Below are 27,891 nucleotides of genomic sequence, written 5' to 3'. Positions count from 1 at the left end.
TTTAATATCATAAATAAAACAGCAAAGAAACCAAATGTTAGCAGGTGACAGTTACTTGCCTCTGTGTGATAAGACCTTTAACCAATGCTGACACCTTTGAAGATGAAACATCACTGAAAGAAATTTAAGGGTGAAAATCCTTTACATCATATGGGATGGCACGCCTCTGTGATGAATGGAGCCGGCCATGCGAGTAAGAGTATAGCCACAAATTGACTGGTAGACTATACAGTACATTGCATTACATTAAAGTATCACATATCGGAAGGAATCACAAGCAGACTGTGGAAGGAAATAGTGATGGGGCATGCAAATCCATTTACCATTGGTGGATAATACATTTAATTGAGGCTGAGCACTCAGCACAGAAAGAATTTGCTCATTTAAAGAAAAACTAAAATGGGAAAATATAGTTATGTCCTCTGGATTAATCTCCCCAAATTGGTGGGGAAAAATGTGAGAAAAGGAGGTTAGAATTATACGCGTTAGTGATTACAAAATGTAAGGTAAAGAAAAAGAGAATACAAATCACATACATGCTGAAAAGACCTTTCTTCCTAGAATTCCAAAACTTTCAAACCTATAGAAAGTATCATCCACGAGGAGAAGAGTAAGGAGAAGTGATAGATGATAATGCTACCCTTCGAGTATAACAATTAACCTAGATGAAGTGGTAGTCTATAATTCGGTATGCAGGTATTTACCTTAATAATGAATCTTGTATTGGAAACAATGAAAATAAATAATGTTCCTACAATCTACTTTAATCAGGGAATATTTTTAAAGTAGACATGATCACAGTACTAATTTGATGCTATAGGACATGGAGGAAAATGTGATCATATGAGTGAAATTGGAATGTTGAATCATAGCCATATATGCATTCATCTTTTCTTCAGACAAAAACCTTCGTTCTATGAGGCAATGCAAGGGAAATCAGCCTCAAATAATTGGGTCATATAATCCACCAGAAGTTCATGAGTTAACATCACAAGTTAAGGTCTTTGTGAATTCTAGGAGTTACCAAACAATAAAGGGAGAACAGACATAGCAAGGTAAGCGAATGTTTGATGCCTTGCTCACAGAAATGACAGGCCTGTATTAACATAAAAGCTAGATATTAAATCATCAAGGATGTCAAGACTGGTATATGGAGTTTAGTAGCATATGTGAGCCCATCAAGTGTTGCAATGTTAAGGAGGCAACAGAGGCTCTGGTTAATCTACATAATGTAGAGAAGTTTATAAATCGGGTTTGTATGGCGCTAAGTTACTCAAAAGGAGGTATCAGAAGACAAATCATTCAAGAGGCCAGGGCTTTTGAGGAGATATTGTGCAAGATTTGTTTTGAGTAGAGTTCCTCATCTTTCCGTCTTCCTTAATTAGTTTCATTTACTTTTTCTTCTCTTTTAACAATTTGCAAAGACATTATATTTGCTAATGTCTGTGGCTGAAATATCTCTGCTTGTACATCACCAAGATTTTTATTTCTCTTTGTAAATTGCACCTTCCTAAAGACTCCTTGTTTGATATCATCAAGCGTCAAGTACATTTTACTTTTTACCTTGCTTTCCGTCATAATATTTATTATCATTGACTTATTTATGATTTTATTTATGGTATATGTTTATGTAAGATATTCACTGCACTTAAATGTAAGTGTAGGCATAAAGAGTTTCATGCATCCCACACTGTGCTTAAGGAAGTCATAATACAACTTACATTGGACAGTTACCTCCTTGGACCATGTGGGTTCTGGAGACCTACACTTAACTACCATGAATGATGACAATTGTTTTTATCCACTGAGTCATCTCACTAAACTCGGTAATGTTTATTGAGGTCAAAAGTAAACTGACGTTGAATATACTGATGAGTGCGACTGATTTGAATTTAGACTGATAAACTATAAAATACTGCACAGAGATTTTGTAATATATTATCTACAGATTTAAGAACATTCAGTACTCACTAATACTGTTTGTGCTTATCGCATGATAGTCACCATCAGCTCCTATGTATATAAGCAAGAGATGACGGAAGGGTACAGTTAAGAAGGTATGCTAAAATGCAGTCGTGAAGCGCCACCTTCTAGAAAATATTTTAATTTAATTTTGTTTCACCTTGAATTAAATCAATCAATTTGTTAGTATAACAAATTTCTACTGGTACGAAGTGAGCAAATACCTATGTATGCACATACATACTCATTCACATATACCTGAAAGGTAACAAAGCTTTTTATAAAAATCATTACTTTTATCTTTGCACCTGCCAAAGAGATTAAAAAAAAAAAAAAAGTCTGAGGCCCAGTGTCCTTTCCCTAAAAGTTTGCTATTCCAGAGTTTACTTTTAAATTGTTCTATTATTTTACACCTTTAAAATTTAGATATGAAAAAGCCCAGAAGCATTTGGAAAGGTGAAGGAAATGTTTTATTAAAAATTTGGCAATCATAAATTTCATAATATTGGCTAGATCTGGGTAGGGGTTTAAAGTTTTACGGCCTGTATTGTCTTTGGCTGGTGCCTTAGTTTGAGCGGGACCCCTGGGCCCAAATCTGCCTATCATAATGTTCTACTTGTAGGTTTCTAGGCCCCCCTGGATCCTTCTACTTTGCAGTAGAGTGGAGAGTGGGATATGACTTTCTCACATACTCTGGTGCCTCACCTTTGACCATGTCCCCTGGAGGGGGAGACCTGGTGGCACTCAGAGGAAGGACAGCAGGTTACCAAGAAGAGACTTGATACCCTATGAACATATACAGGGGGAGGTAATCCCCCTCAGGAACAGTTATAGTGGAGGGGAATAAGGGGAAAATGGGAGGGAGGGAAGCATGGGAGGATACAAGGCATGGGATAACCATTGAGATGTAACAAGAATAAATTAATAAAAAAGGAAAAAAATAAAAAAAATTCATAATATTAAGAGTACAATTTTGAGGCTTAGAATCACTACCCACTATACACTGTACCCTTTGCTAATCCCTTATTATCAAGAGTTTGTCTATGGTTCTACAGCACAGTATTGTTATGACTTTTCATTTTTATCTCATTTACTTTGGTTTGTTATACATTATTACATTTTATAACTTTATTTCATACTTTCAAATAAAATATCTTCGCTATTTGTGAAATATTATAACACAATGTGAGAGAAGTAGTTTTTTCTATTTTCCTGAAAACTACAGTCTATCTGCTTCTAAAATATTCATTGAAATAAAACATACTCTATTTGCAAAATATTTTTTGTCTTATTTGAAATTCAAAAATTTGTGAGGCCACTTATTTTCATTCAATATTTTAACATTCATTAGTTTTGTCTATTTAAATTACCATGACTTATACATTCTGATAAAATATTTTGTTTTTCAGATTGTACTAATTTATTTTACTCTAAAGCTAAAATATCAATAATCACAGCAATTTCATTAAACCATAGAGCCCATATATCAGTTAAAATGAAGAAAGTTAACATATCAGCCATTTTTCATAGTGAGGAAAATACATTCAAATTTACAAGTCAAGGTCTATATATCAATATTGCAGTAATAAGTTAAGTTAATATGAACATTTCAGAAAGTAATTATTATAGTGGTGGAATGGCTACTGGAGTTAGTAGACATACTAAGCCTATTTAAAAACAGTTTCAAAAGGAATATATTTAAATGATACCAAAGAAAAGAAGAAGAAGACATTACTTTTTAATGGATACTGTGAGAAACTTAGGATTAAATTTAAAGTGCTTTTATCAGCCATTCTTTATGAAAGAAAATGACTTCATGAACTTACATTTTACAAAATAAAATAAATTTGAATGTACAAAATCAACATAATTTTAGCACTTAAATCCATGTGATATATAGTTTGAAATATACATTTGCTTCAATAATTTAGGTAGGACAATAGACTCATCTCCTCATACGTAAATCTTCAGTTTGATATTAAACATATATAAAACACCCATTAAGAAATCCGGACAATAAAGTAATGATTATATAGCCATAGTTTTGAGCAATCATGTGTTCTGTTTGCCTCATTGGACTAAATGTTCCTTTTTGTGACAGTATCATTCTGATGTTATCAGTACAGCTCTAGAGTATAGCTGTATAATTATTGTGTATGTTTGTAACTGAAGTGGAATTACATCACTTCCCACCTTCTTTTCATCCCTTCACTTCCTCATAGCTATCTTCCTTCAATCCCCATCCATTCCCATCCTTCTCTCAAGTTCTTAGCCTGTTTTTATACATTCATACGTACATATCATAATATATATATATATATATATATATATATATATATATATATATAAAGAAGAAATAGAGAGACACTAGAAAATAGATTAACATTGTGGACATGACCATCTTACCAAAAATCATTAACAAATTCAACACCAATCAAATTCCCCCCCCAAAATAGAAAATAATTCTAAAATTCACATTGTATAAAAAAAACAAAAAAGACACCGATGGTCAGAGCAATACTGAAGGAAAAATATTAGAGGAATTGTTGTTCCAGGATTCAGGTTAGATTATACAAAGGTATAGGAGTAAAAACAATGTGGTTCTGGCACCAAAACTTACATATAGTCCAGTAGAATAAATAGGAAACACATACCTGAGTATTTGTAGCTACAGATATCAGATATTTGAAAAAGAGGTAAAAGTACACTGGATAACAGAGCGCATCTTCAACAAATAGTGTTGGAAAATCCACACGCATGGGAATGATGCCATATCTACCAACCTGAAATAAAATCATAGATGAGTGGATCAAAGATTTCAGTTTAAAATCTAGAATATCACACTGTTAGAAGAAATCATAGGCAGTACCACATACAACAGACATGTCAGAGCGGAATTTACAAGCAAGACTTCCTTTTTCCAAGTAGCAGAGGCCAAGTTTGAGAAGTAGAACCTCTCTAGAAGCCAAAAGGCTTCTGCACATCTAAGGACGCAGTCAATCAAATGACGAGTGAAGCCACAGACTGGGAGAATCTTCTACAGGTATACACTTGTCAGAATATTGATATCTAGAATAAACAAAGAACTCAAACAAAACAAAACCGACTAGAAAGTCATGGAGACGAAAAGTCCAGTGGATGAAAAATGGGCTAATGATCTAAAACAGATTTCTCAATGGAAAATGGAAGAGATAACAAACAAGCGAAGGATGAAAGAAAAAGCCTGAAAAGAGTATTAATCCTTAGAGTTAAGAAATTGCAAAGTAAATCAGACTTTAGGTTTCATCTCACTGTAGGTAGACCAGCTAAGTGGAAAAAAAAAACCGCCAACAAACTCTGAAAAGGCTGTTGAGAAAGAGGAAACATTTTCACTGTTGGTGGGAATGGAAATTGATGCTGTCACTTTAGAAAAATAGTATTAAATATCCTCAAAACTTAAAAATAAATCTACAATTTTATCCAGATATCACCCTTTATGGGATATTCCCACAGGACTAGGCATTCAACTTCACAGGCATATTCTCTGCATTAATATCTTGAAATGTGTAAGGGTAGTCTAGTCCACATTGCTTTTTTTTATTTTTTTTCAATCATAGGAGGATTGCTTCAGCCACACTGGCCTGTTATGGTATCATAAGACTTTTAGGATATTTCTATTCCAGGAAAGAGTGTTTTGGGATTACATTGGGATTACATTGACTCTATAAAGGACATTTAGTAGAATTTTAATTGTCACAATAGTAATTCTACTAATCCGTGCATTAGGGAGGACCTCACATTGTTTAGTCTTTTTCTCTGTTTCTTCACAAATGTAAAGTTTTTACCTGTGTGTTCTTTCATCTTTTTCTTAGATTTACTCCAGGATATTTTATTTATTTGTGGATATTATAAATGAGAGCATGGCCATGACTTCTTTCTCAGTGTGTTTGGTGTTGTGATATAGAAAAACTGCTAGTAGGGGAATGTTGATTCTGTATCCCAGAAATCTTTATTAATTTTTCTATTCTTGTTTATGCAGCTCTTCTTCTCTAGGAGAGACTGTCTATAGAAGACTTCATGGTCCTCTGGTTATTATATTCCTTTAGTGATCATATACAAGCAATGAATGCAGTTTTTGTGGTGTAATAAGATGATTTTTTTCAGCTCTCTTAGGAATACGATAACATGCATCTAAGACCACTTTCGTACTAAGGCACAAAGAAGACATGCCAGTTTTGCTTTTTAATTTTTTTTTAACAATGAGCCTTTCTTAATTTTCTTTCCAAGCATCAAAATCTAAATCACTGAAGAAAGGCATTACACTCACCTTCATGCTGGCATTTCACTAGTATTTTAAACAAACCTTAATGTGCTTTCCTCGAACAACAAAGTTCGACTCGTGAACAAATATAGAAACAAAAGTCTGCGTCTCCAGCATAGGTTTATGCTCTCAATATTACTTTTTATAGAGCTGGAGAAATGGGTTAGTGGTGTAGAGTATTGGTTGGCATTCAAGAGAACCTAGATTTCATTCCTAACACCCACCTGACATTTCACCACCCCTGGAGCTCCAGTTCAAGAATATCTGCCACCTGATCTCTTTTATCTCTGCCATCACCAAAACAATGTAGTAGAAAAAAATATACCTGGAGACAAAAACACCCACACAGATAATTAAATTTTCAAAAATAATTATTTATCATTTTCCTCTAGTTTTTAAGTATTTGTTGCATATCTCATCCATTTTCATATTGCCTTCACCCATTTTCTCATCAAGCCAAGGCTATCTCTAAAATTATTTTATAGCTGTGAATGACCTTAAACTACTGGTCCCCGTGCTTCCAGTACTGGAAAATACAGTTGTCTTCTATCTTGTTCACTTTATGTGACTCACAGAATGAAATGCAAAACTACATGCACTGTAAGCAAGCACAGACACCAAGGAAATTATATTCCTAGACTATCATACCTGTCTTTAAGATATGGTAATATTTTAATATCTTAATATCTGAGTTCATTCTCGTTCTGTCAAAGTCTGAATTAATAAATTAGTGGTACAGAACACAAAATTGCAACCTTACTAGTTGGATTAGGATAGCGGGTGAGATGGACCTCGGAGAACCGATAAAGCATTTGTTAGAGATGAGCATGATGATCTTCAATGGATTTTAAGATCTAAAATAGAATGAAAATGCTTCCACAAGGAATATCTTCTATGAGATACTTAAGTCTAATTAATGTGGAGCTCTTTCTTCCTCTGAAATGTATAGTTGATACAACAAGAGGGTGTCTTTACATGTTAGGAGATACAAGGCTCATATTGTAGAGAATGGGGGACATGTGGATATGGTTTGTTTTCAACCAGAGTACGTATTTAATCTACTTCAACCGAGTATGAATTTAATTCTAAATTGTGATAAAAATCACTGTGCATTTATCTGAACCCCCATTTCAATTGAAAGAAAAATAAAAATGATTTTTAAAAAGAAATAAAATTACTGTACAACTTTAAGATATGTTAGCTTTCTATTACAAAATCTGGAAAATTAGAATATATTATATTTTGGTAGGTAAGGTTTCCAATATCTTCTTATTGGCCATAATTTCTTGTACTTCATTAAGGAATCACATCTCGTTATGCAAACATGATAGATTATCCAGAATGGTATCTTCCAAATCTCAGAAGTTACCAAAAGATTTTCCCATTGATCTCACTTCAAATTCACACCACTGTTAATTAGTAATTCAAAATAAACACCCACACTTTAGTCACTGAATCTCTCCTCTAGGAGAGAGTTAACATCTAAACAGTCTCAGAGTAAGGGAAGTTTCATGAACCCTATATGAGATTATGAATTTAAATAAGAAAAAAATTCATATTTTATTTTTGTGACAACTAAATATTTTAATTCACTAACTGGTGTGAATGAAACAGCAATAAATTACAGAAATATAATATATACTGATTGAAATATATGCTTTATATAAAACTCATTTAATAATCAAAAACAGGCAATCAAGGAAATGAATCATAAACATGTCACAACATAAAAATTGTTAATGAGTACATGAAAATGCCCTCTTCTCAGTAACCTAAGGTGAAATGCCAATTAAAATAATATTTATATGCCCCAGAATGATTAAAATAAGACTAACACAAATTGTAAGCACTGTCATAGTAGTTAGGTATTGTTAATGAGTTAGGCAATAGAACACATTTTGGCAATCTGACAAGTTTTCATAAATAGACCATGCATCCAGTTTGTGACACAGTAATTGCCCTCCTATGTATTAACCCAAGAGGACTACAAAATTATATGTGCACATAAAAATAATGACAAGGCAAATTTTATAAAAGTCTGGTCCATTATAAAATAGACAATGACCCAAACGTCCATTGGGAAGAATGATTAATTGTGTCTATATGACTGATGACTATGCTGTGATAAAATCAGAAAAATGATCATTTCCCCCATTACAGAAGAATTGTGTAAACACATTGAGAGAAACAAATAAGACTAAAAAAATATGTACTCAGGGTTTCAGTTGTAGCTTACAGGTTGAGATTGCATAGCTTACATAAAGCTATGATTTGATCCTCAAAAGCCAATAAACAGAATATGGAATTTCAGGCTTCTAATCTCAACATTATAAGAGGCAGGAAGACCAGAAGTTCAAGGTTATTCTTGGCTATATAGTGACTTTAAGATTGAGATATGTTTGTCTAAAAAGAGTAATAATACTAGAATAGCATGCATAATAGTTCCACCAGAAATTATAACTTAATGGCCTGGGTGATGAACACTTTATTATCTTGTTGCACATATTAGCTACATCCTCAGTTTTTGACTATTGTATCTGTTCTAAACTAGTTCCTCTTCCTCAAAGCCTCAGTGATTTCACCTTATCACTTGTAACTTCTCTAAATGAAAAAATATCAATTTTCATATATTAAGGATTGATATTTGAGTACAATATGACAGGATGCAGAATTATCTGCTTTTCCTAATCAGAATTCCCAGTAAAATATTATATTTATTAAAATAATGCTCTTTGTCTATTGAATCAGATTAGTGTCATTTTTAAATTCAGGTGTTTTTATACATTGTTGTTTCTAGATTTTTTTTATCTACTCAAACAGTAATTCTTCTTTTTCTTAATTTTAAAAACTTTTAATTCAAATGAAAACATTTTTTCATAGTGTGAATGTATCATAGTTTCTTTATCCATTTTTCAACTGAGGGACATTTAGGCTGTTTCCAGGTTCTGGCTATTATGAATAAGGCTGCTATGAACATACTTGAGCATATGTCCTTGTTGTGTGGTGGTGGAGCATCTTCTGTGTATATTCTAAGGAGTGGAATAGCTGGGTCTTGAGGAAGCCCTATCCCCTGTTTTCTGAGAAAGCACCAGATAGATTTCCAAAGTGGTTGTACCAGTTTGTATTCCCACCAGCAATGAAGGAGTGTTCCTCTTTCTCCACATCCTCACCAGCCTATGCTGTCACTTGAATTTTTGATCTTAGCCATTCTAATGGGTGTAAGATGGAATCTCAGAGTCATTATGATTTGCATTTCTTTGATGACTAAAGACATCGAGCATTTACACTATGGAATTCTACTCAGCTATTAAAAACAAGGAAATCCTGAAATTTGTAGACAAATGGATGGGACTAGAAATAATCATAATGAGTGAGTTAACCCAGAAGCAGAAAGACTCATATGGTATATAATCACTTATAATTGGGCACTAGCCCAAAATGCACATCCCATGAAAGTCTTTACTTACCAGGAGATTGGGATAGATGTGAGGACATCCTACTTAGACTGTAGATAAGAGAAATATAGGAGATGGAGAAATAGAAGGACCCAGAGGGTCCTAGAAACCTATAAGAAGAATATCATGATGGGTGGATCGGGGTCCAGGTGGGTCTGCTCAAACTTTGGCACTAACCAAGGACAATACAAGTAGTAAACTTCAAACCCCTACTCTGATCTAGCCAAAGGACAGGATATTCTGCACAGGTATGTGGAGAGCGGGGACTGACTCTGACATGAACTCTGGTGCTCCATATTTGACCACCTCCCTTTGGTGGGGAGGCCTGGTGGCACTCAAAGAAAGAATAAGCAGGTTACCAAGATGAGACTTGATAGCCTATGACCATATAGTGGGGGAAGAGGTCACCCTAGGTCATAGACTTAGAGGAGGGTAATAGGGTGAAAGCAGGAGGGAGGGAGGAATGGGAGGATACCAGTGATGGGATAACAACTGAGTTGTAATCTGAATAAATTAATAAAATTAAAATTAAAAATTAAAAAAGAAAACATTTTTCAAATATAATTAAAATAAACCTGTTTCTAATCAAATTCACCTAAACTGATAAAATATAATTAGTGTCCTTTACTGCATCCATACCCCTGAATTCCAAAGAACACTGTCAAAGATAAGCTTAAAGCATGTAAATTATTTAATAAAACTCTTCCCAACAAAGGAAAAACATAACTAAAGTCAGGAACTTCTGGCTATAGGGCATTCAGGTGGTAGAATAATTCTTTGACTTATATTCTGTATATGTCCTATAAAATAATTTTAAACATATGTATTATGGCTTTGTAAGCATCATTTTATTTATAAAAGAAACACGAGTTGGGATTAATTCTTCTTTCGAATTATTATAATTTTATCTATTAAATGTCTAGAGATCTCCTCACACACTCAAGATTATCTATTATTGAAAACCTTGATGTAAGCAGACATAACTTTTGTAGGGATTATAATAAATCCACATTAATGTTAGGGTTTTGTGCAGTTCTTTTAAAAATTTATTACAATTTATTCAGATTATGTCCCAGCTGTTACCCCTTCATTTATATCTTTAGGTTCCCACCCTCCCTCCCTCTTCTGCCCTACTCCTCTCCCCTAGACCTTTGACAGGGAGGGGACTTCCTCTCCCACCATATGACCACAGCCAATCAGGTCTCCTTCCGACAGTCTCATCCCCTTCATCAGTGTACCCATAGGGCCTCCCCACCAATGGAGTGCAAACTTGTACAACCACTTTGGAAATCAACCTTGTGTTTTCTCAGAAAACTGGAAATACTGTCTCCTCAAGACCCAGCTATACCACTTCTGGCCATATATCCAAAAACTTCTCCACTGTATAACGAGAACATTTGCTCAGCTGTGTTCAAAGCTGCTTTATGTGTAATAGCCAGAATCTGGAGGCAACCTGGATGTTCCTCAACCTAAGAATGTATAAAGAAACTGTGGATAAAGAAACTGAGCTCTAGAATAGTGTTCAGGTATTAAAAACAAGGAAATCTGAAAATTTCAGGCAAATGGATGGAACAAGAGAAGATCATCCTGAGTGAGGTAACCAAGACCCAGAAAAACATGCATGATATATACTAACTTTTTTTACTTTTTAATGTTGTAAAAAATAATTTATTCAGAATGCATCTCAATTGTTATCTCCTCACGTGTATCTTCCCATTCTCCCCTCCGTCTTTGGCCCTATTCCCCTCCCCTACACCCATGACAGAAGGGCACCTCCTCCCCCACCATATGACCACAGCCTATCCAGACTTATCTGGATAACCAGCTTCCCCTTCTCCTGAGTGCCGCCAGGCCACCCCAACATGAGGAAGTGGTCAAATTGGGGGCACCAGAGTTCATGGCAGAGGCATTCTCTGCTCTCCATATAACCGTGGAGAATGATCTGTCCGTTGGCTAGATCTGAATAGGGGGTCTAGATTCACTGCATGCCTTATTCTTGGTTGATTCAGCAGTTTGTGCAGGCCCCCTGGGTCTAGATTTTCCAGACTTGATGGGGTTCTTGTGGGACTCCTGGACCCTCTGGGTCCTTCTATCTCCCCATTCTTCCATACCAGTCTCTGACATGAACATTGGTGCCCCCCTGATTTGATCACATTAATATTCTTAAAAATAACATTTCAAATCGTACCTCTGCTCATATATGTGAGACAATTATTCATTTGTTTAGATGCCTTTTATTTCTTGTGAGTCTGTAACTTGTTGTCATGGTATCTCACATCTCTTGCCTTCCCTCACATGTTAGGTTTATTTTCTTCTTTTGGATTTCTTTCAGTGCTCAACCATATACATTGATTTTTATAGCACATAGCAATTATTCTGAATTGAAACAAGATAAATCACTCTTCAAGAATGGAAATCAGAAATCTAAAATTAACCTTTCCATAGCCTTCTTGTATTCCTGAATCTCACTTACTATTCATGCATGCAAAATAAAATTTAGTCATTCTTTCAGCTACGCTGAAGACCCCAAGGCCCTACCAGAAACTCTGTTGTTCATCATGTCAAAATCATCTACAAGGTAAAAATCACCATTTACAAATTAAACCGTTACCCTTTCTTCTGAGTGGCCTGTGGATCTTCACTTAGCTATGTATATTGTAATCTACTAATAGCTTACCAAGGGAAGAAAGGAGCTTGAGCTAAAAATAAATAAAATAAAAATAATAAACCAAGAAAAGGAATAGTAGGAAAGAAACTTTAAACTTGCATGGTGGTACATGCCTTTATTCTAGAACACTGAAGGCAGAGGTAGGCAGGTCTCTTGAGTTTGGAGGCAGCCTAATCTACAGAGAAGAAACAGGAGGGACTATATAGAGAAACCTGTCTTGAAAAAAGGCAAAGAAGGAGGAAGAAGAGGAGGAGCAGAAATAGGAGGAGGATGAGAAGGGGTGAGGTGGAGGAGGAGGAGAAGGAGGAGAAAACATTGGAAACATTAGAGTGATGCCTGCTTTCCTACTATTAGTTTTGTCTTTAATATTCTTTCTGCTATAAGTGCTTTGCAGAAAGGAGAAAAGAAAGCAATTTATAGAAGCAATTCCTGTGAACAAATAAGAGAATTTATTTAAATTCTAAGGATGACTCCTATGCATAAGTTATGGACATTATGCTTTTATATTTATTTAGAGTAATTTTCCACCATTGTTTAGCTAAAAATGAAGTAGCATTGTTACTAAATAGAAAATATCAAAATTATTATTTGTTTCTCACAAATCATAATTCCACCCAATTTATGGAGACTCTTAATAAATTTGCATGCTAAGTTCTGTAAGAATGTAATAGGAATCCTAACTAATAAACCACAGAGAACAACTGAAGTTAGGAACAAGCGTTATAGCTGTTAAGAAAGAATATACACAATAAGCACAGAAGTCACGATAAATTTACTTGACTGTTAAATGCTTTCTATATTTTTCCAAAGGAACTTACTAAATGAAAGTTCAAGCTCCTAAATACTATTTCAAGAAAATACAAATATTGATCCTAATTAAACAAGCCTTCAAATAAATTATACTATTGTGTGTTTGGATTGTCTTCATAAGAGTTACACATGATATTAATTCCTATATTTTATCCAGAGAAATTATAACTAAAGATTTCTTATTGTGTATAAAACCAGAGACTTCACTTAAACTATGAATTTTCATTTATTTATTTATGAAATATACAAAATATTTCTGCCAAATAAAATCTGTCATTGGAAACATAAATTATCTGTATCTGAGAACTTGTAAGTCCTGAAACTCTAATGAACCTCTGTGATACATTTGTGCTGTACAAGTGAGAGTAGCAAGAGCATAGGAAATTTTTTTGGTTTGTTGTTGTTGTTGTTGTTGTTATTGTTATTGTTATTGCTTTACAATGCCAGCCATTGTTCCATAAGAATTCCAACTTTTATTTGGCTAGTGTGTTTTATTTAAAGGAATTATAGGTATGAAGCACAAGCTCTTTTATGTTAATTCATTTTGAACACTTAGTAACTTACTCCTTAAAGAATTAATTACTTTTATATTTATTTAATTGTGGCATTTACTTTATAACTTAGTTTCTTTTACATGGAGAAAAAATTTATCATATAGAAAAGAATACGAACAAATTAGAAGTGATACAATAATTTTTTTTTGTTTCTCACTTTTATACATGCATACAATAAAAGGAGCTAAATAGAAGAAAGAAAATGAAAAGGAGGAAAGGCAGTGATCTGAAGTAGAGTAAGAAAGAAAAAACTGTTAGGAGCAGGAATCCTGGGGCCCAAGAGAAGTTAGTGCAATAAAGTCAAAGCTCCCTTAAATATTTCCTACAGAGGACTTATTTGTGATTCGGACCCTTACCACTTAAGGCTGAAAATAGAAATGAGTTTTGGTACATAGAAAATTCCCAGGGTTTTAGGAAGAAGAAGGACCACAAAAGTAACCCCACTACCAACAAAAAGAAATGAGTTGCATGTGGAGGTGTTAGGATGATGCTCTCTCTTGAGCTATACCACTAAGTTCTACTGAAGATGCTACAGGTCCTCAGTACTCATGCAGGTACTGCTATGGAGACTGGGTGGACAATGTTGGCAACCACAGTAGGCATCAACTCTTGAAGCCTCCTCCCTGCTCATCATCCTATAGAGCATGAAGTTCTATACTCATAGCCTAAAATTATGTCATATTCTCCAGGTTGCACCCATCTTCTCCAACCTTTTTGGTGCCTATATAATACTTATCTCACCACATATTTTTTTACACTAACTGGTATGCTTAATCACTATTAGCAATCGATGTCTGAGTCTAAGAAATTTACATAAAAATAATGTTTATAGAGATTTTATTTTGATGTTCTTATAAATTTTACAAATGGATATTTACATCAATTCCATCCCTTTATTCCATATTCCTAGCTCACACTTCTGTTTTCTGTGCAATAGGAGTAAGTGCTACCAGATACTTATTGAATATACGCAGCAAGAATGATGTGTTCCTCAATCCAAATAAAAAGTTTTAACTTTGTATTCTATCAGATTCTCAAATCTAAAACTTATACTTTTTAATATTAAAAAAATACTTTTGAATAAGTCATTTATTTGACATGAAAAGACTTAGTGGGGCTTTTGGCTCCTCAAAAAGAAAGCTTTTTAAAAGTGTGACATTGCTAATTTCCCTAACAGGAACATCAATCCCAGTTAGTTGACATAATGACAAGGAAAATGCCCTGTAGACATAAGAATAACAGAAAAACATATTTTGAATAGCAAACTACTTAATATTATATTTCTTGTGTGTGTGTGTGTGTGTTGTATGCATGTCTGTATGTCTGTGTGTCTGCGGTCTGCATGCACACTGTGTGAGTGTGTGTCTTGATGCATATATACCATAATGAGCATGTGTGTGACAAAATACAATATCAGGTGGTCTTTTTGGTCTTCCCTTTTGTTTTACAGTTTATTCACCACTTCATATAACGGGCAACAAGCCTATGAACACACAAAAATACTCTCTCTATCCCATGTAGTGATTAGAAATCAGAGTTTATGACATTCACAAACCTGTCTAGAGATCCATACACAGCTTCTCACACTTGTGAAGCAAGTCTTTGCCCACTGAGCTATCGTCATGGCCCCAAAGGTTTGTATTTCCAAGACAGCTCACAAGATATCTGCTGCCTCATAGAGAGGGCTCTGTAATGCTCTGGTCCTGTGTCAGAAGAATATGAACACATGATAGAATTTCACTTCCACATTTCAAAGAGGAATGATTCCTTAGATAGAATTAAGTTTCCTAATTAACTGGTTTAATTTAATCTAAATTAAAATTATTTTTGGTAGGACAATTTTGAAGTGATTTTAGAAGTCAGAAAATATTTCTAAAGATCAGTACAGCAGGAAAACTTAGTGGTTTGAGAATAAAATTATTGGTTTCTGGAGATCATGAGGCATAAGGTAAGAAAAATCAATTGCATCCATGTCTTAAACAAAATTAATCAATGAATTTAGAAGATTAGCCTGGGTCTCAAGTTAGGTCAGATTTCTAGGGCTAGGAATTGCCTGAAGCCATTAGCAGAAAACGATTCTGTATTTCCCTGTTTTCTTAAACATAGAACTTCTAATGTTCATACTAAGTAGTATTCCTTTCAATTGTCTTATTGACATAACAATTGACATAACAGTGTTGTGTGGCATCATACTTCAGGAGATGTGAAAAAATGTTTCTTAGCTCTAAGGAGGGAACCTATGACTGACCAAATTAAGGATCCCCTCCCCCCATATTCTAAAGGGTCAGGCAAAGACTTTGACTGGATTAATAACAGAAATATGAGTGAGGGATTACTTCCAGGAACAGAAATGAATCTGAGACAGCTGCATGACCTAAGCCCACCTCAGCTTGTGTGAGTCCTCGTGAAAACTGGAAACGTGAAAGGCACTGCAGATACAACACAGACAGTTTATTGTGTTGGAGTATCCCTTCCATAGGGCAGAGTTGGGCAGAGCCTCTTTTGGGCAGTGGTGCCCATCTGTGTCTCAGAATTCCTTACAGCTTACATATATTTGAGGATGGAGACACTCTAGTGAAATAGCCAATTTTTATGGACTTTATAAGCCATTAAATTGTTTAGTTCCTGAATTTAAGGTACTTCCATGCAGGATGGAATGTTGTTCTACTCTCAGCACATCCTGCTTTTTAGCCTCCCTGTGAACAGCTGGTGTTTTGAGTTTCCCTGCAAGAAAGAAGGTTTTATTCTTGGATGAGACAGCTACACAGTAGATAAAAAGTAGGTAGGGCATAACATGGATAGTTATCAAAATAAGTTATAATACTAATGCTGAACTCTCCGTGATGTCATATAAAATAATGATGCTATAGGTAATGGTGGCTCTGCGTTGTTCTGACATTGTTGGCCATTGTTGGAACAAGGAACATGGGGCCAGAAGTGATGAACTGGGTGTCTATGACCAGCTTCGGGAAGGCAGATCAATTTTATTCAGGGTTAACGGGGACTCTATAGAACTTTCAAGAGGGGCTAGGGATATCTAGGGTTGGAAAAGCATCATTGGGTGAAGGATTAATGTCTGAGACACTTCATTAACATGAAGCAGCATCCAAGGAATCCCAGATGCGTGCTGAATAGATTCTTATAGGTAGAAGAGGGTTGGGCCTATAATTTCCCTAAAGACTACATGACATTCTTCAAGTAGAGGATGTGGGGCAAGGGATTCCTCCAGACAGAGAAGAGGAAGCCTCACCTACAAAGGGAGTTCCTCATTGTGCACCAAGCTCAGAGCTTTCTGGTAATGGCAGACTATAACCTTAGCAGTAGGGTTTCCTTGTGTGGCATCCCACTGCCTTAGCTGTAGAGATGGCCTTTGCAGCAGCCTCCTCTTACCAGATCAAAGTTATCATAGTCCACCCCTAAGCCACAATGTCCTATCCCCAAGTTGTGGTGGTCTGCTGCGTCCCTCAAGCAATTGTGATCTACTGCTCCCTACAGCACTGCAGCTCAATGGCTCACTACTGTGGTGGTCCAATTCATCAGTGCTCCCTGCCTCCCCCGACACACACACACACACACACACACACACACACACACACACACACACACACACACACACACACAAGCTATATCTAGCCCTTGAGCATCAGGCTCAAGGTGTCTAAATTTCAGTTGCATTTCTGCATAGCCAAAACCATCAAGAAATAACACAAAAACTTTGGATTTATCTGCTCTTACCCTTAGGTGAATTGCAATGTTTTACACATAATTTTCTTTCAGAAAACACACCTCTGCACTAAGAAAGTCTCAGCATGGACAGAAGAATAGTAAGTGCAAATCTTTGGGCATAGTCCATAAGCTTCTTGGACAAACAAGCCTAATAAGCAAGGGAACATGAGGTCATCAGAGCTCATCCACATCCTGTCACTAGTGATGCTTCTCCTGGAACTATCGCATATCAAGTAAGCCCAAGCTTTCCACTCACAAGCTCCACTACAGAAGTTCCTTGCACATATCGCATATTGCTGATCTCTCTTCTGCTTCTCACTCTACTGTTAGGTGTGAGTGAGGAGTAAGGAGTGTATATGTATATACATATACATATATATGTAAATTTTAAAATAATTAATAAAATATTATATTAAAATAACCCAGGTGAGAATTTAACTAATAACCCTAAAAGTGATATTTCACTCTTGCTATTTTTCCCATTTTCTGCCAGTGATTTTCTCACTATGAAATATGAATGAGCACATTTGTAAAACATATTCTGGGAATATATTCTATTGGCGTTCCTCTTGGAAATTCACGACTTGAAAGTGAAAGTGTTGTAGTAAAAAGACACCATAGAACATATCTGAAATGAAAAACCATATGTTAGTGGACATGACAACCACAGAACTATGTGATATTTGCCTAGTGGATAAAGACATGAGCCAAATTTATTGGTACTTGGGGTACATAATGGTGGGAGAGTGTTTAAGAATGCCTGCAGGACTTGGGATATTAAATTTCTGTTGATTAAGATATGATGATGCCAGGCAAGATAATAGTTCCCCATAATGTCAACTTTCTAATTTCCGAATATATAAACTTATGACTCTACATAACAATAGAAAATGATGGCTAAAAATATCATGAAATCTGGTAACCATGTGAATAATATGGGCAGTCTTCAGTTTTGTATCTTTTTAACATGAATTAGTCAATATAAAATAAAACAGATGAAAAATGATTTTCACCTATTACCATAAAGATAAAATTAGTTAAATTTCATTAAAATAATAAAATATAGATTGATAAAAGTTTAATACAAAGAGACACACAGTCTTACCAAGAGAGGCAGAAAAGAATGGCCTGTGGCTTTTCTCTCTTGCTCATAAAAAAGAAACAAATATTTGATGATATGGGAGGATTTGTTGCTGTGGGATATTTGATGCTACTGAAAAACCCATGCTTGTGAACTGTAAAAATTTGTTTATAGTTGTGGAGTGGTTCAGCCCTAGCATACGCTTTTAATGCAAGAGCTTTTTGTTTATTGTAAACAATATTTGTGGTGTGCTCAGCCCTAGCACACATCTTTAACAAGAGCTTTCTGTAACAGGATTAAATAAAGTTAACCCTAGGTCAAGAGGCAGAAGTAAGCAACTGACAGGGATTAAGCAGAAAGGATGGATTTTCGTTTTTTAAATATATTTTATTAATTTATTCATATTACATCTCAATTGTAATCTCATCCCTTGTATCCTCCCATTACTTCCTCACTCCCATTTCCCCTTATTGTCTTCCTCTATGACTGTGACTGAGGGGGACTTCCTCCCCCTGTGTATGCTCACAGGGAATCAAGTCTCTTCTTGGTAGCCTGGAGAGATGGCTCAGCTGTTAAAGGCTAGGCTCACAACCAAAAATGAAAGGATGGATTTTCAGTTGAGAGTATTTAAGACAACTTAGAGGTAAAGACTGAGATTTTGCTTTCCTTTTTTGTTTTTTTGGGTTTTTTGTTTGTTTGTTTGTTTGTTTGTCTTGTTTTGTCTTGTCATTTCCATCTCAGATGTGAGCTAAGTACAGAGACCTTTTCCCTTCTGGGGCATGGGTAGAGTCGGAAGTTCAGGCAGGCTGAGTGTTGACAGGAGTTAACTTGTCTTGTCTTGTCAAAAAATCTTTAGAATAAAGAAAACATCTTTAAATGCCACATTCTGTAGGTCTCTGTGGTTTTTGAAGACCTTATTACCTATTTTATCTTATATATCTATAGAATCATATCTATCTGTTAGACAAAGGATATATATTCTTGTGATAGACTAGCAGTTAACATGATCATGATTTTCATCAATATTTAAAAATCTATGCCAATAAATTAAATATAACTTTATTTGTGAGAAACAATTATGGCCTTGATTTGAGGATTAGATTCAATAATCTACCTTTTGTTCTACCCTCCCTCTGTATTTCTATATCCCCTTTCTTTCCTTTCAGCTCCTATCTCCTTACCTACAAAAGAAATATAAAGGAAAAGAGAGATGACTCTGAGTCAAACCTAGCTTTCTCTCTGTGTAAGACCAATAATAACTTATAACCAACTCTAGATGAAAATGAGCATCTGTAGAACAAGAGAACAAACAGAAATCTACCCAATCACCTTTAGAGGAAATGGGACATTGTTCCCTTAAGGTTTCTTCAGGCTGATTTAGGGCAAATAATACACTTAAAACACCCCCCCCCAGAAAAATGGAGAAAATGGTTAAGCAAGCCAGGGATAGCATTTGTGGTCCATTTTCTAAATGTTGAGAAATTCCACGCTAAATAGGAGTCCTGTGTGGGACAGTCTGAAATGCTGGACCAATTGGGATCAGAAGCTTTCTACAACACTGTCCTGGAAGCTGTCCTGATGTGATGGGTAACAGCAACTGAGGCACCTAGGACTGGAACATGGAGGATACAGGATGTCTGCATCCCCCATGCTGATAGCAATGAACCATGGCAGGTCTGAACCAGTGTCAGTGTTCGGTTCTTTTTTCCTGAAATCATAATTTTTCATAAGCATTATACAGTTCTAAAATATTAATTGTATGTGGTAATCTGGACGCACAGAACAATTAAGGCTGGTTCTCTGTTCATCGTATGAGCAGAGTAAGACATCTGCAAATCTTCCTTCATGCCATACTAAGAATGACCTCTAATTATAAGTCACAAAAAATCTGTGACTAACATGAAGCCTTGTCTATGCATAGACATTCCTTTCTCAGCCAGTCTCACAGCTATTCCCATGTAGTGGGGTTAGCAATATAAGTACCAGCTTGTTCTGTAGTTTGAATTCTTTACATCCCAATTGCAGCCCCCTCCCTCAACACCTAATCCCATCCCCTTCCACAACCCTTTTCCATAACTCTCCTAGTCCTTAGAAAGGGGAGCCCTCATCTCCTAATATCTGATCTCAGCTTATCCAGTATCCTCTGTAGTACATGTAACCTCTTCCTCTGAGGCCTGGCAAGGCCACCCTGCCAGGGGGGAGGTGAACAATATTAGGAGGCCCGAGTCCATGTCAGAAGTATTCCTTTGTGGGACCCAAAAGGAAACTATGCTGCCTATCTACTACATCTGAGCAGAAGGTCTATGTCTACATCCTAAGTGGCATTGGTTGGTACATCAGCCACTGTATTGTAATGTGGTTAACCTGACTTAAGTGGCTAACATCCACTTATGAGTGAGAATATGCCATGTGTCTCTTTCTGGGTCTGAGTTACCTCACTCAAGATGATTGTTTCTAGCTCCATCCATTTGCCTGCAAATTTTTAAGTGAAATAGATGGTTATCATTAGAAAAAAATTATCTAAGGATTATTTTACAAATCAGAAAGTCCAAAAGAAAATACAAAGATGCTTAATAAAATGTTTACATGTGTATATATGTTATATTGATTACTTAGCAAATTTCTATTCTGAAAGAGATTTTGTATTTCAAAGATTGCAATTCTTCTCATCATCTTCCATCTACATAATGGTGTGTGATAATATCCCCCATCTCTTGAAGAACTCTATTCAGATTATCACCATTTTAAAAATTTCTACTGTACTTCCACTGAAACACTTTATATAGATTTTTAATATATATTGAATCTTGAGTAACAAATAGATTACTGATTAGGTCTTTTAAACTGCTATTCTATGATATTCATGAAAAATTTACTGGGTTTAGAATTGGAAAAATTAATTTTTATGATTTATGTATTTTCTTTCTATGATGTTGACATACTTTCATACAGTGGTTTTTTTAAATTTTGGTTTTTTTTTTTCATTTTACTCTATTCAACACCTGATCTCAGGGTCTCCAGAGACAAGAGGATATTGAGTCCCTGGAACTGGAGTTACATATAGTAGAGAGATGACTTGTGGTGTTAGAAACTGAACCTGGGACCTCCACAAGCCCAGTAAGATTTCTCATAGCATAAAAGAGAATGATAATTTAAAAAAAACAACAACCATAAAGGGAAGGAAAGATGGTTCCGGGTTTAACAGCATGTGCTGCTCTTACAAAAACAAAAAGCAACCACAACATTTCAGTTCTCAATTATTATAACAAACTATCTCGAGCTTCTGAATACATTTCTTATCTCTGTGGGCACTTCACACACATATTGTGTAGACACACATGGAGGCAATCAGTAATACACAAAAATATAAACAACAAAATAAATATTTATTTTTTAATTTCATGTCTGTCTGGTTTTCATTTCTATACTACAGCCCTTACGGTCAGCATGCAGATAGGCCAGCTTTGTTCCATCTTCTCATGTCCTCAATGGCTACACTAGCTCCTCTAGATATGAAAAATGATAAGATATTTATAAATTTATCTTTCCTGATACTACTATTACTTGATCTTGAATATCTGTTCATGAATGTACAGCTTAGGTTTCAACAAGGCAAAGCAAAACTGCACACAATAAACTTTAGGATAATACAAACCTACCCCAATTTTTTTTTTGCTTCTTAGATCATTATTACAGACTGTTTCATGGCCCTGAATACTAATTTCAATCATATTCTATCAAGGTGTCTACTCAAAAAGTGCACACCTTCTTTCAATCTTAGTTTGCCTGTACTGTTAGCAAACAGTCTGTGAATCACAGGAGAAACCATGCAGGGCTTGATAATTCCTTTATTCTAAAGATTATTATAAGATAATACTAGTAGGAACACAAATATAACTTGTTTGAGAGAAAAACTGTAACAGAGGAAATTGCTAGTACAATTTTGAATGGATAATTATTCATAAAGGAAAAAAATTATTTCTAAAATTACACCTAAAAGGTACATTTGCAAGTATTTGCAAACAGACACATGCCAACAAAGCAAAAACCTACCCAACAGGAGGAAGCAATCAGTACACAAAGGACCATAAAATAGAGAATGGATTATATTAATCATTATATTATACCGTATGATGCATCTTTTCAGGATGAAAGCTTAGGCATGTCCCAGATTGTCACCCAGTGAAACATTAAAAATCAGCAGAAGTGATTCTTTCAAATTGGAAATAAATTTTTAAATGTTCTGAAATTTTGATAAACAGTAAAATACTTGTCAAACAAAGGTGGATCCAAGATGGTGGTGCTACTCACATATCCTGTCTTATCAGCAGGACAACAGTGACTGCACAGTGACTGTAGGACCAAACTGAGAGCTACAAAATTCCAGTGCTGGTATTTCTCAGCTGAAAAGGGACCACATGGTGTGGAACATAAGTGGTTCCAGTATCTGCAGGCCTATGCACAGTCTCCAAAGCCTAGTCACTCACATGACTGTGTGCTACACGTTTGCTCTGGGTATCAGACTTAACTGTGGGCCACAGAACACCAGTGTCTGGGTCTTTTAGAACAGAGGAAATTCACTTGTCAGGAACATAATTGGATCTAATCTCAAGTCACCCCACCAATCCATGGAAAGCTCTTGGGTCCCTGAAGGTACAGGCACAGTCTCCAAAGTCTAGCCTCTCTCTGCTGTCACACAGCATCTACACTCTGTGTCTCAGACTGAATTGTGGGCCACAAAACACCAGAATTTGAGTCTCTCTGCCAAGGGGAGACACACAGTGTGGAAGGCAAGTAGATCTGACCTCAGGTCACGCAACTGGTCCATGGAAAGTTCCTTCTCTGACCTCAGGTCACCAGGCTGATGCACAGAAGGGATTCTTGATCTCTGCACTTGAGGTGTCTCAACCCTTACCCACTAACCTATAGGTTGCAACCACCAGTGAAGGACACCAGAAACTACTACACAAGACCAGAGACAGCTAGATGGCTGAAGGCCAAGGTAAAAACAACAAACGCCAAAATAATATAGCATCTCCAGAATCCAGTTATCCCAATGCAATCAGCTCTGAACTGGCAAACAAAACTGAAACACATGCACACACAAAATACCTCAAATCTTTCCTTATAATGTCGATAATGGAGGAAACAAACAAAGCCCATAAAATATTACAAGAAGATAATGTCAACTAGATTTAGGACCTGAGAGAGGAAATGACAGAGGCCTATAGACAGGAAATGAATAAATCACTGGATGAAACTCAGGAGGGTGCAAACAATCAGGTGAAGAAAATCAACAAAACACGTTAAGATATGAAGAAAATAGAAACAATAATAAAAGCAGAAACTGAGGAAATCCTTTGCAGAGAGAACTTAGAGAAGAAAAATGGAACTCAGAGGTAAGAAATTTCAACAAATACAAGAGATGAAGGAAAGAATCTCAGGTGTAGAAGACAAAATGGCAGAATTTGATACAGCTACCAAAGAAAATGTTAAACCTAAAAAATTCCTTACACGAAACATGCAAAACATCATGAATACCATGAATGAAATCTAAGAGTAATAGGAACTGAGTGAAGAGAAGATTCCTTTCTCAGATGCCAGGAATATATTTTCAGCAAGATTTAAAAAAAGGGATGCCTATGAACATACAACAGGATTACATAACACCAAATAGAGTAATCCAGAAAAGAAAATCATCCCTCCACATACTCAATACACTAAATGTCAGAACATAGAAAAAATATTAAAATGGGAAAGGGAAAAAGGCCAAGTAACATACAATAACAAACCTATTATAATCACACCAAACTTTTCAGTGGAGACCATAAAATCCAGAAGGGTCTGGGTAGATGTCTTGCAAACCCTGAGAGCACAGATGCCAGTCCAGGATACTATACGCAACAAAACTTTCATTAACCATAGATGGAGCAAAGAAGATATTCCAAAAAAGAAACAATTTTAAACTATATATTCACAAATCCACTGCTACAGAAGATACCAGAAGGAAAATTCCAATGCAAGGAGACTAACTATACCAGCATGGGAGTTAACAATAAAAAAAAGGAAAATTATTTTAAGCAAATAATCCCTAAGCAACTCACAGAGGCCAATGAAACTAAACACTCTTAACTCAAGGTTCATATGTATAAGAAATGTTGGATAAAAGAGGTAATCAAGACTCAAATTGAACTCCTCTTTATACAGTAGCATAATACACAACATTCTGGTCCAGTCTCCTCAGGACCCATGTAGGCAATGATTAAAAAGTAGGTTCTGGTAGTCATAGGGGAGGGGAGTAAGGGGAAAATGGGAGGGAGGGAAGAATGGGAGGATACAAGGGATGAGATAGCCATTAAGATGTAACAAGAATAAATTAATAAAAAGTAAAAAATAAAATGCTAAAAACAAAAGTAGGTTCTGAACTCTTAAGTTGATATTGTATAAATATATTTACAATGAAAAATTAATAATGGTATGAAGGGTTCTAGAAATTCATTGAGAAAAAATGGATATTCTTGTAATTTATTTATTTATTTTTAATTTATTCACTTTACATCCGGATTTTAGCCCCCTCCCTTGTCTCCTACTGGTCCCACTCCCCTCCCACTCCCCTACTGCCCCCTCCCCCTCTCCTAGTCCTCAGAAAGGGGAGCCCTCCTTCCCTATAATCTTATTAAGTCTCCTCTGGGCTGCATGCATCCTCCTCCTCTGTGGTCTGACAAGGCCTCCACCCTTAAAAGAAGTGATCAACAAGTGGGGACCAGAATCCATGTCAGAGGTAGTCCTTACTCCCCATATTATGGGACCCACAAGGAGATTTTCCTGCTTATGGACTACATCTGAGCAGGGGGGTCTCACCATCCATATTGCCAATGAGCTCAAGACCCTTTACCACTTTTTTTTCTAACAGATTTAGTGTGTCTGTGTTTACATTAAGTTCTTTAATCCACTTGGACTTTAGTTTCATATAAGGTGATAAATGTGGATCTATTGGCAATTTTCTACAGGTAGAAATCCAGTTAGACTTGCATCTTTTGTTGAAAATGCCATCTTTTTTCCATTGTATGCTTTTGGTTTCTTTGTCAAAAATCAAGTGTTAATAGGTGTGTGGGCTTATGTCTGGGTCCTTGGGTCAGTTCACCTGTCTGTTTGTATGCCAGTACCATGGAGGTGTTATTACTATTGCTGTATAGTACAGCATGATATCAGGGATAGTGATATCTCCAAAGGATCTTTTATTGTATAGGATTGCCTTGGCTATTCAGCAGTTGAGAATTATTCTTTCAAAGTCTGTAAAGTATTGTGTTGGCATTTTAATGGGAATTGTATTGAATATATAGATTGCTTTTGGTAAGATGATCATTTTTACTATGTTAATCCTACTGATCCTTGAACTGAAAGAAAAAGCCACATCATCATCTTCTTAGATGCTGAAAGAGCATTTGATAAAATCCAACACCCATTCATGTTAAAAGTCTTGGAGAGATCGAGGATACAAGGCGTATACCTAAACATAGCAAGGGCAATCAATATATGGCAAAACTATAGCCAACATCAAACTAAATGGAGAGAAACTTAAATCAATTCAACTGAAATCAGGGACATGACAAGCATGTCTACTTTCTCCTTATATCTTCAATATACTATCTGAAGTACTAGCTAGAGCAATAAGACAACTAAGGTCAAATTGATAGAAACTGGAAAGGACAAAGCCAAAGTATCATTATTCAGAGATGATATGATAGTATATATAAGTGAACCCAAAACTTCTATCAAGGAGCTCCTACGGCTTATAAACATCTTCAGCAACATGGCTGGATACACAGTCAACTAAAAAATGACTAGACATCCTTTATACAAAAGAAAAGGAGACTAAGAAGGAAAAGCAATCCAATCTCTGAAGAAAGAAGTGAAGAAGATATAAGAAAATGGAAAAATGAGATATTCCCAAACCAAGTTCTTTTAAAAAAAATTTTTATTAATTTATTCATATTACATCTCAATTGTTAGCCCATCTCTCGTAACCTCCCACTCCTCCCTTCCTCCTGCTTCCCCACCTACTCCCTTCCCCTATGTCTGTGACTGAGGGGGACCTCCTCCCCCTGTATATGCTCATAGGGTATCGAGTCTCTTCTTGGTGACCTATTATCCTTTCTCTAAGTGCCACCGGGCCTCCCCATCCAAGGGACATGGTCCAATATGGGGCACCAGAGTTTGTGTGAAAGTCAGATCTCCTTCTCCATTTAACGATGGAGAATGTCCTGTCCATCAGCTAGACAGGGTAGGGGTTTGAAGTTTACTGCCTATATTTTCCTTGGCTGGTGCCATAGTTTGAGGAGGACCCCAGGGCCCGACCTGCCTATAGTCTTCCAGGACCCGCTGGATCCTTCTATTTCCTCATTCTCCCAGGCTTCTCACACCTAAAGTCTCAATAGGATGTCCTCCCCTCTGACCCACTTTCCTGGTAGGTAAAGTTTTTCATGGGGATGTACCCCTTGGACTAGTGTCTCGATATAAGTGAGTATATACCATTTGACTCTTTTTGCTTCTGGGTGAACTCATTCATTATGATAATTTCTAGTTCAATCCATTTGTCCACAAATTTCGAAAACTCCTTGTTTTTAATAGCTGAGTAGTATTCCATAGTGTAAATGTACCACAGTTTCTTTATCCATTCTTCTACTGAGGGACACGTAGGCTGTTTCCATGTTCTGGCTATTATGAATAAGGCAGCTATGAACATGGTTGAGCATATGTCCCTGTTGTGTGGTAGTGCATCTTCTGGGTATATTCCAAGGAGTGGAATAGATGGTTTTTGAGGAAGCCCTATTCCCATTTTTCTGAGAAAGTGCCAGATAGATTTCCAAAGTGGTTGTACTAGTTTGCATTCCCACCAGCAATGAAGGAGTGTTCCTCTCTCCCCATATCCTCACCAGCATGTGGTGTCAGTTGAGTTATTGATCTTAGCCATTCTGATGGGTGTAAGATGGAATCTCAGTGTCGTTTTGATTTGCATTTCTCTGATGACTAAGGGGGTTGAGCATTTCTTTAAGTGTTTCTCCGCCATTTGATATTCCTCTGTTGAGAATTCTCTGTTTAGTTCCAAGCCCCATTTCTCAATTGGGTTATTTGGTTTGGAAGTGTTTAATTTCTTGAGTTCTTTATATATTTTGGATATTAGACCTTTATCATATGAAGGGTTGGTGAAGACCTTTTCCCAGTCTGTAGTCTGTTGCTTTGTTCTCTTGACAGTATCACCTGCCTTACAGAAGCTTCTCAGCCTCATGAGGTCCCATTTATTAATTGTTGACATTAATGTCTGGGCTGTTGGT

The sequence above is a fragment of the Acomys minous genome (assembly GCF_964271855.1).
Source record: "Acomys minous genome assembly, chromosome: 13".
Lineage (NCBI taxonomy): Eukaryota > Metazoa > Chordata > Mammalia > Rodentia > Muridae > Acomys > Acomys minous.
This window is presented reverse-complemented; position numbering follows the sequence as displayed.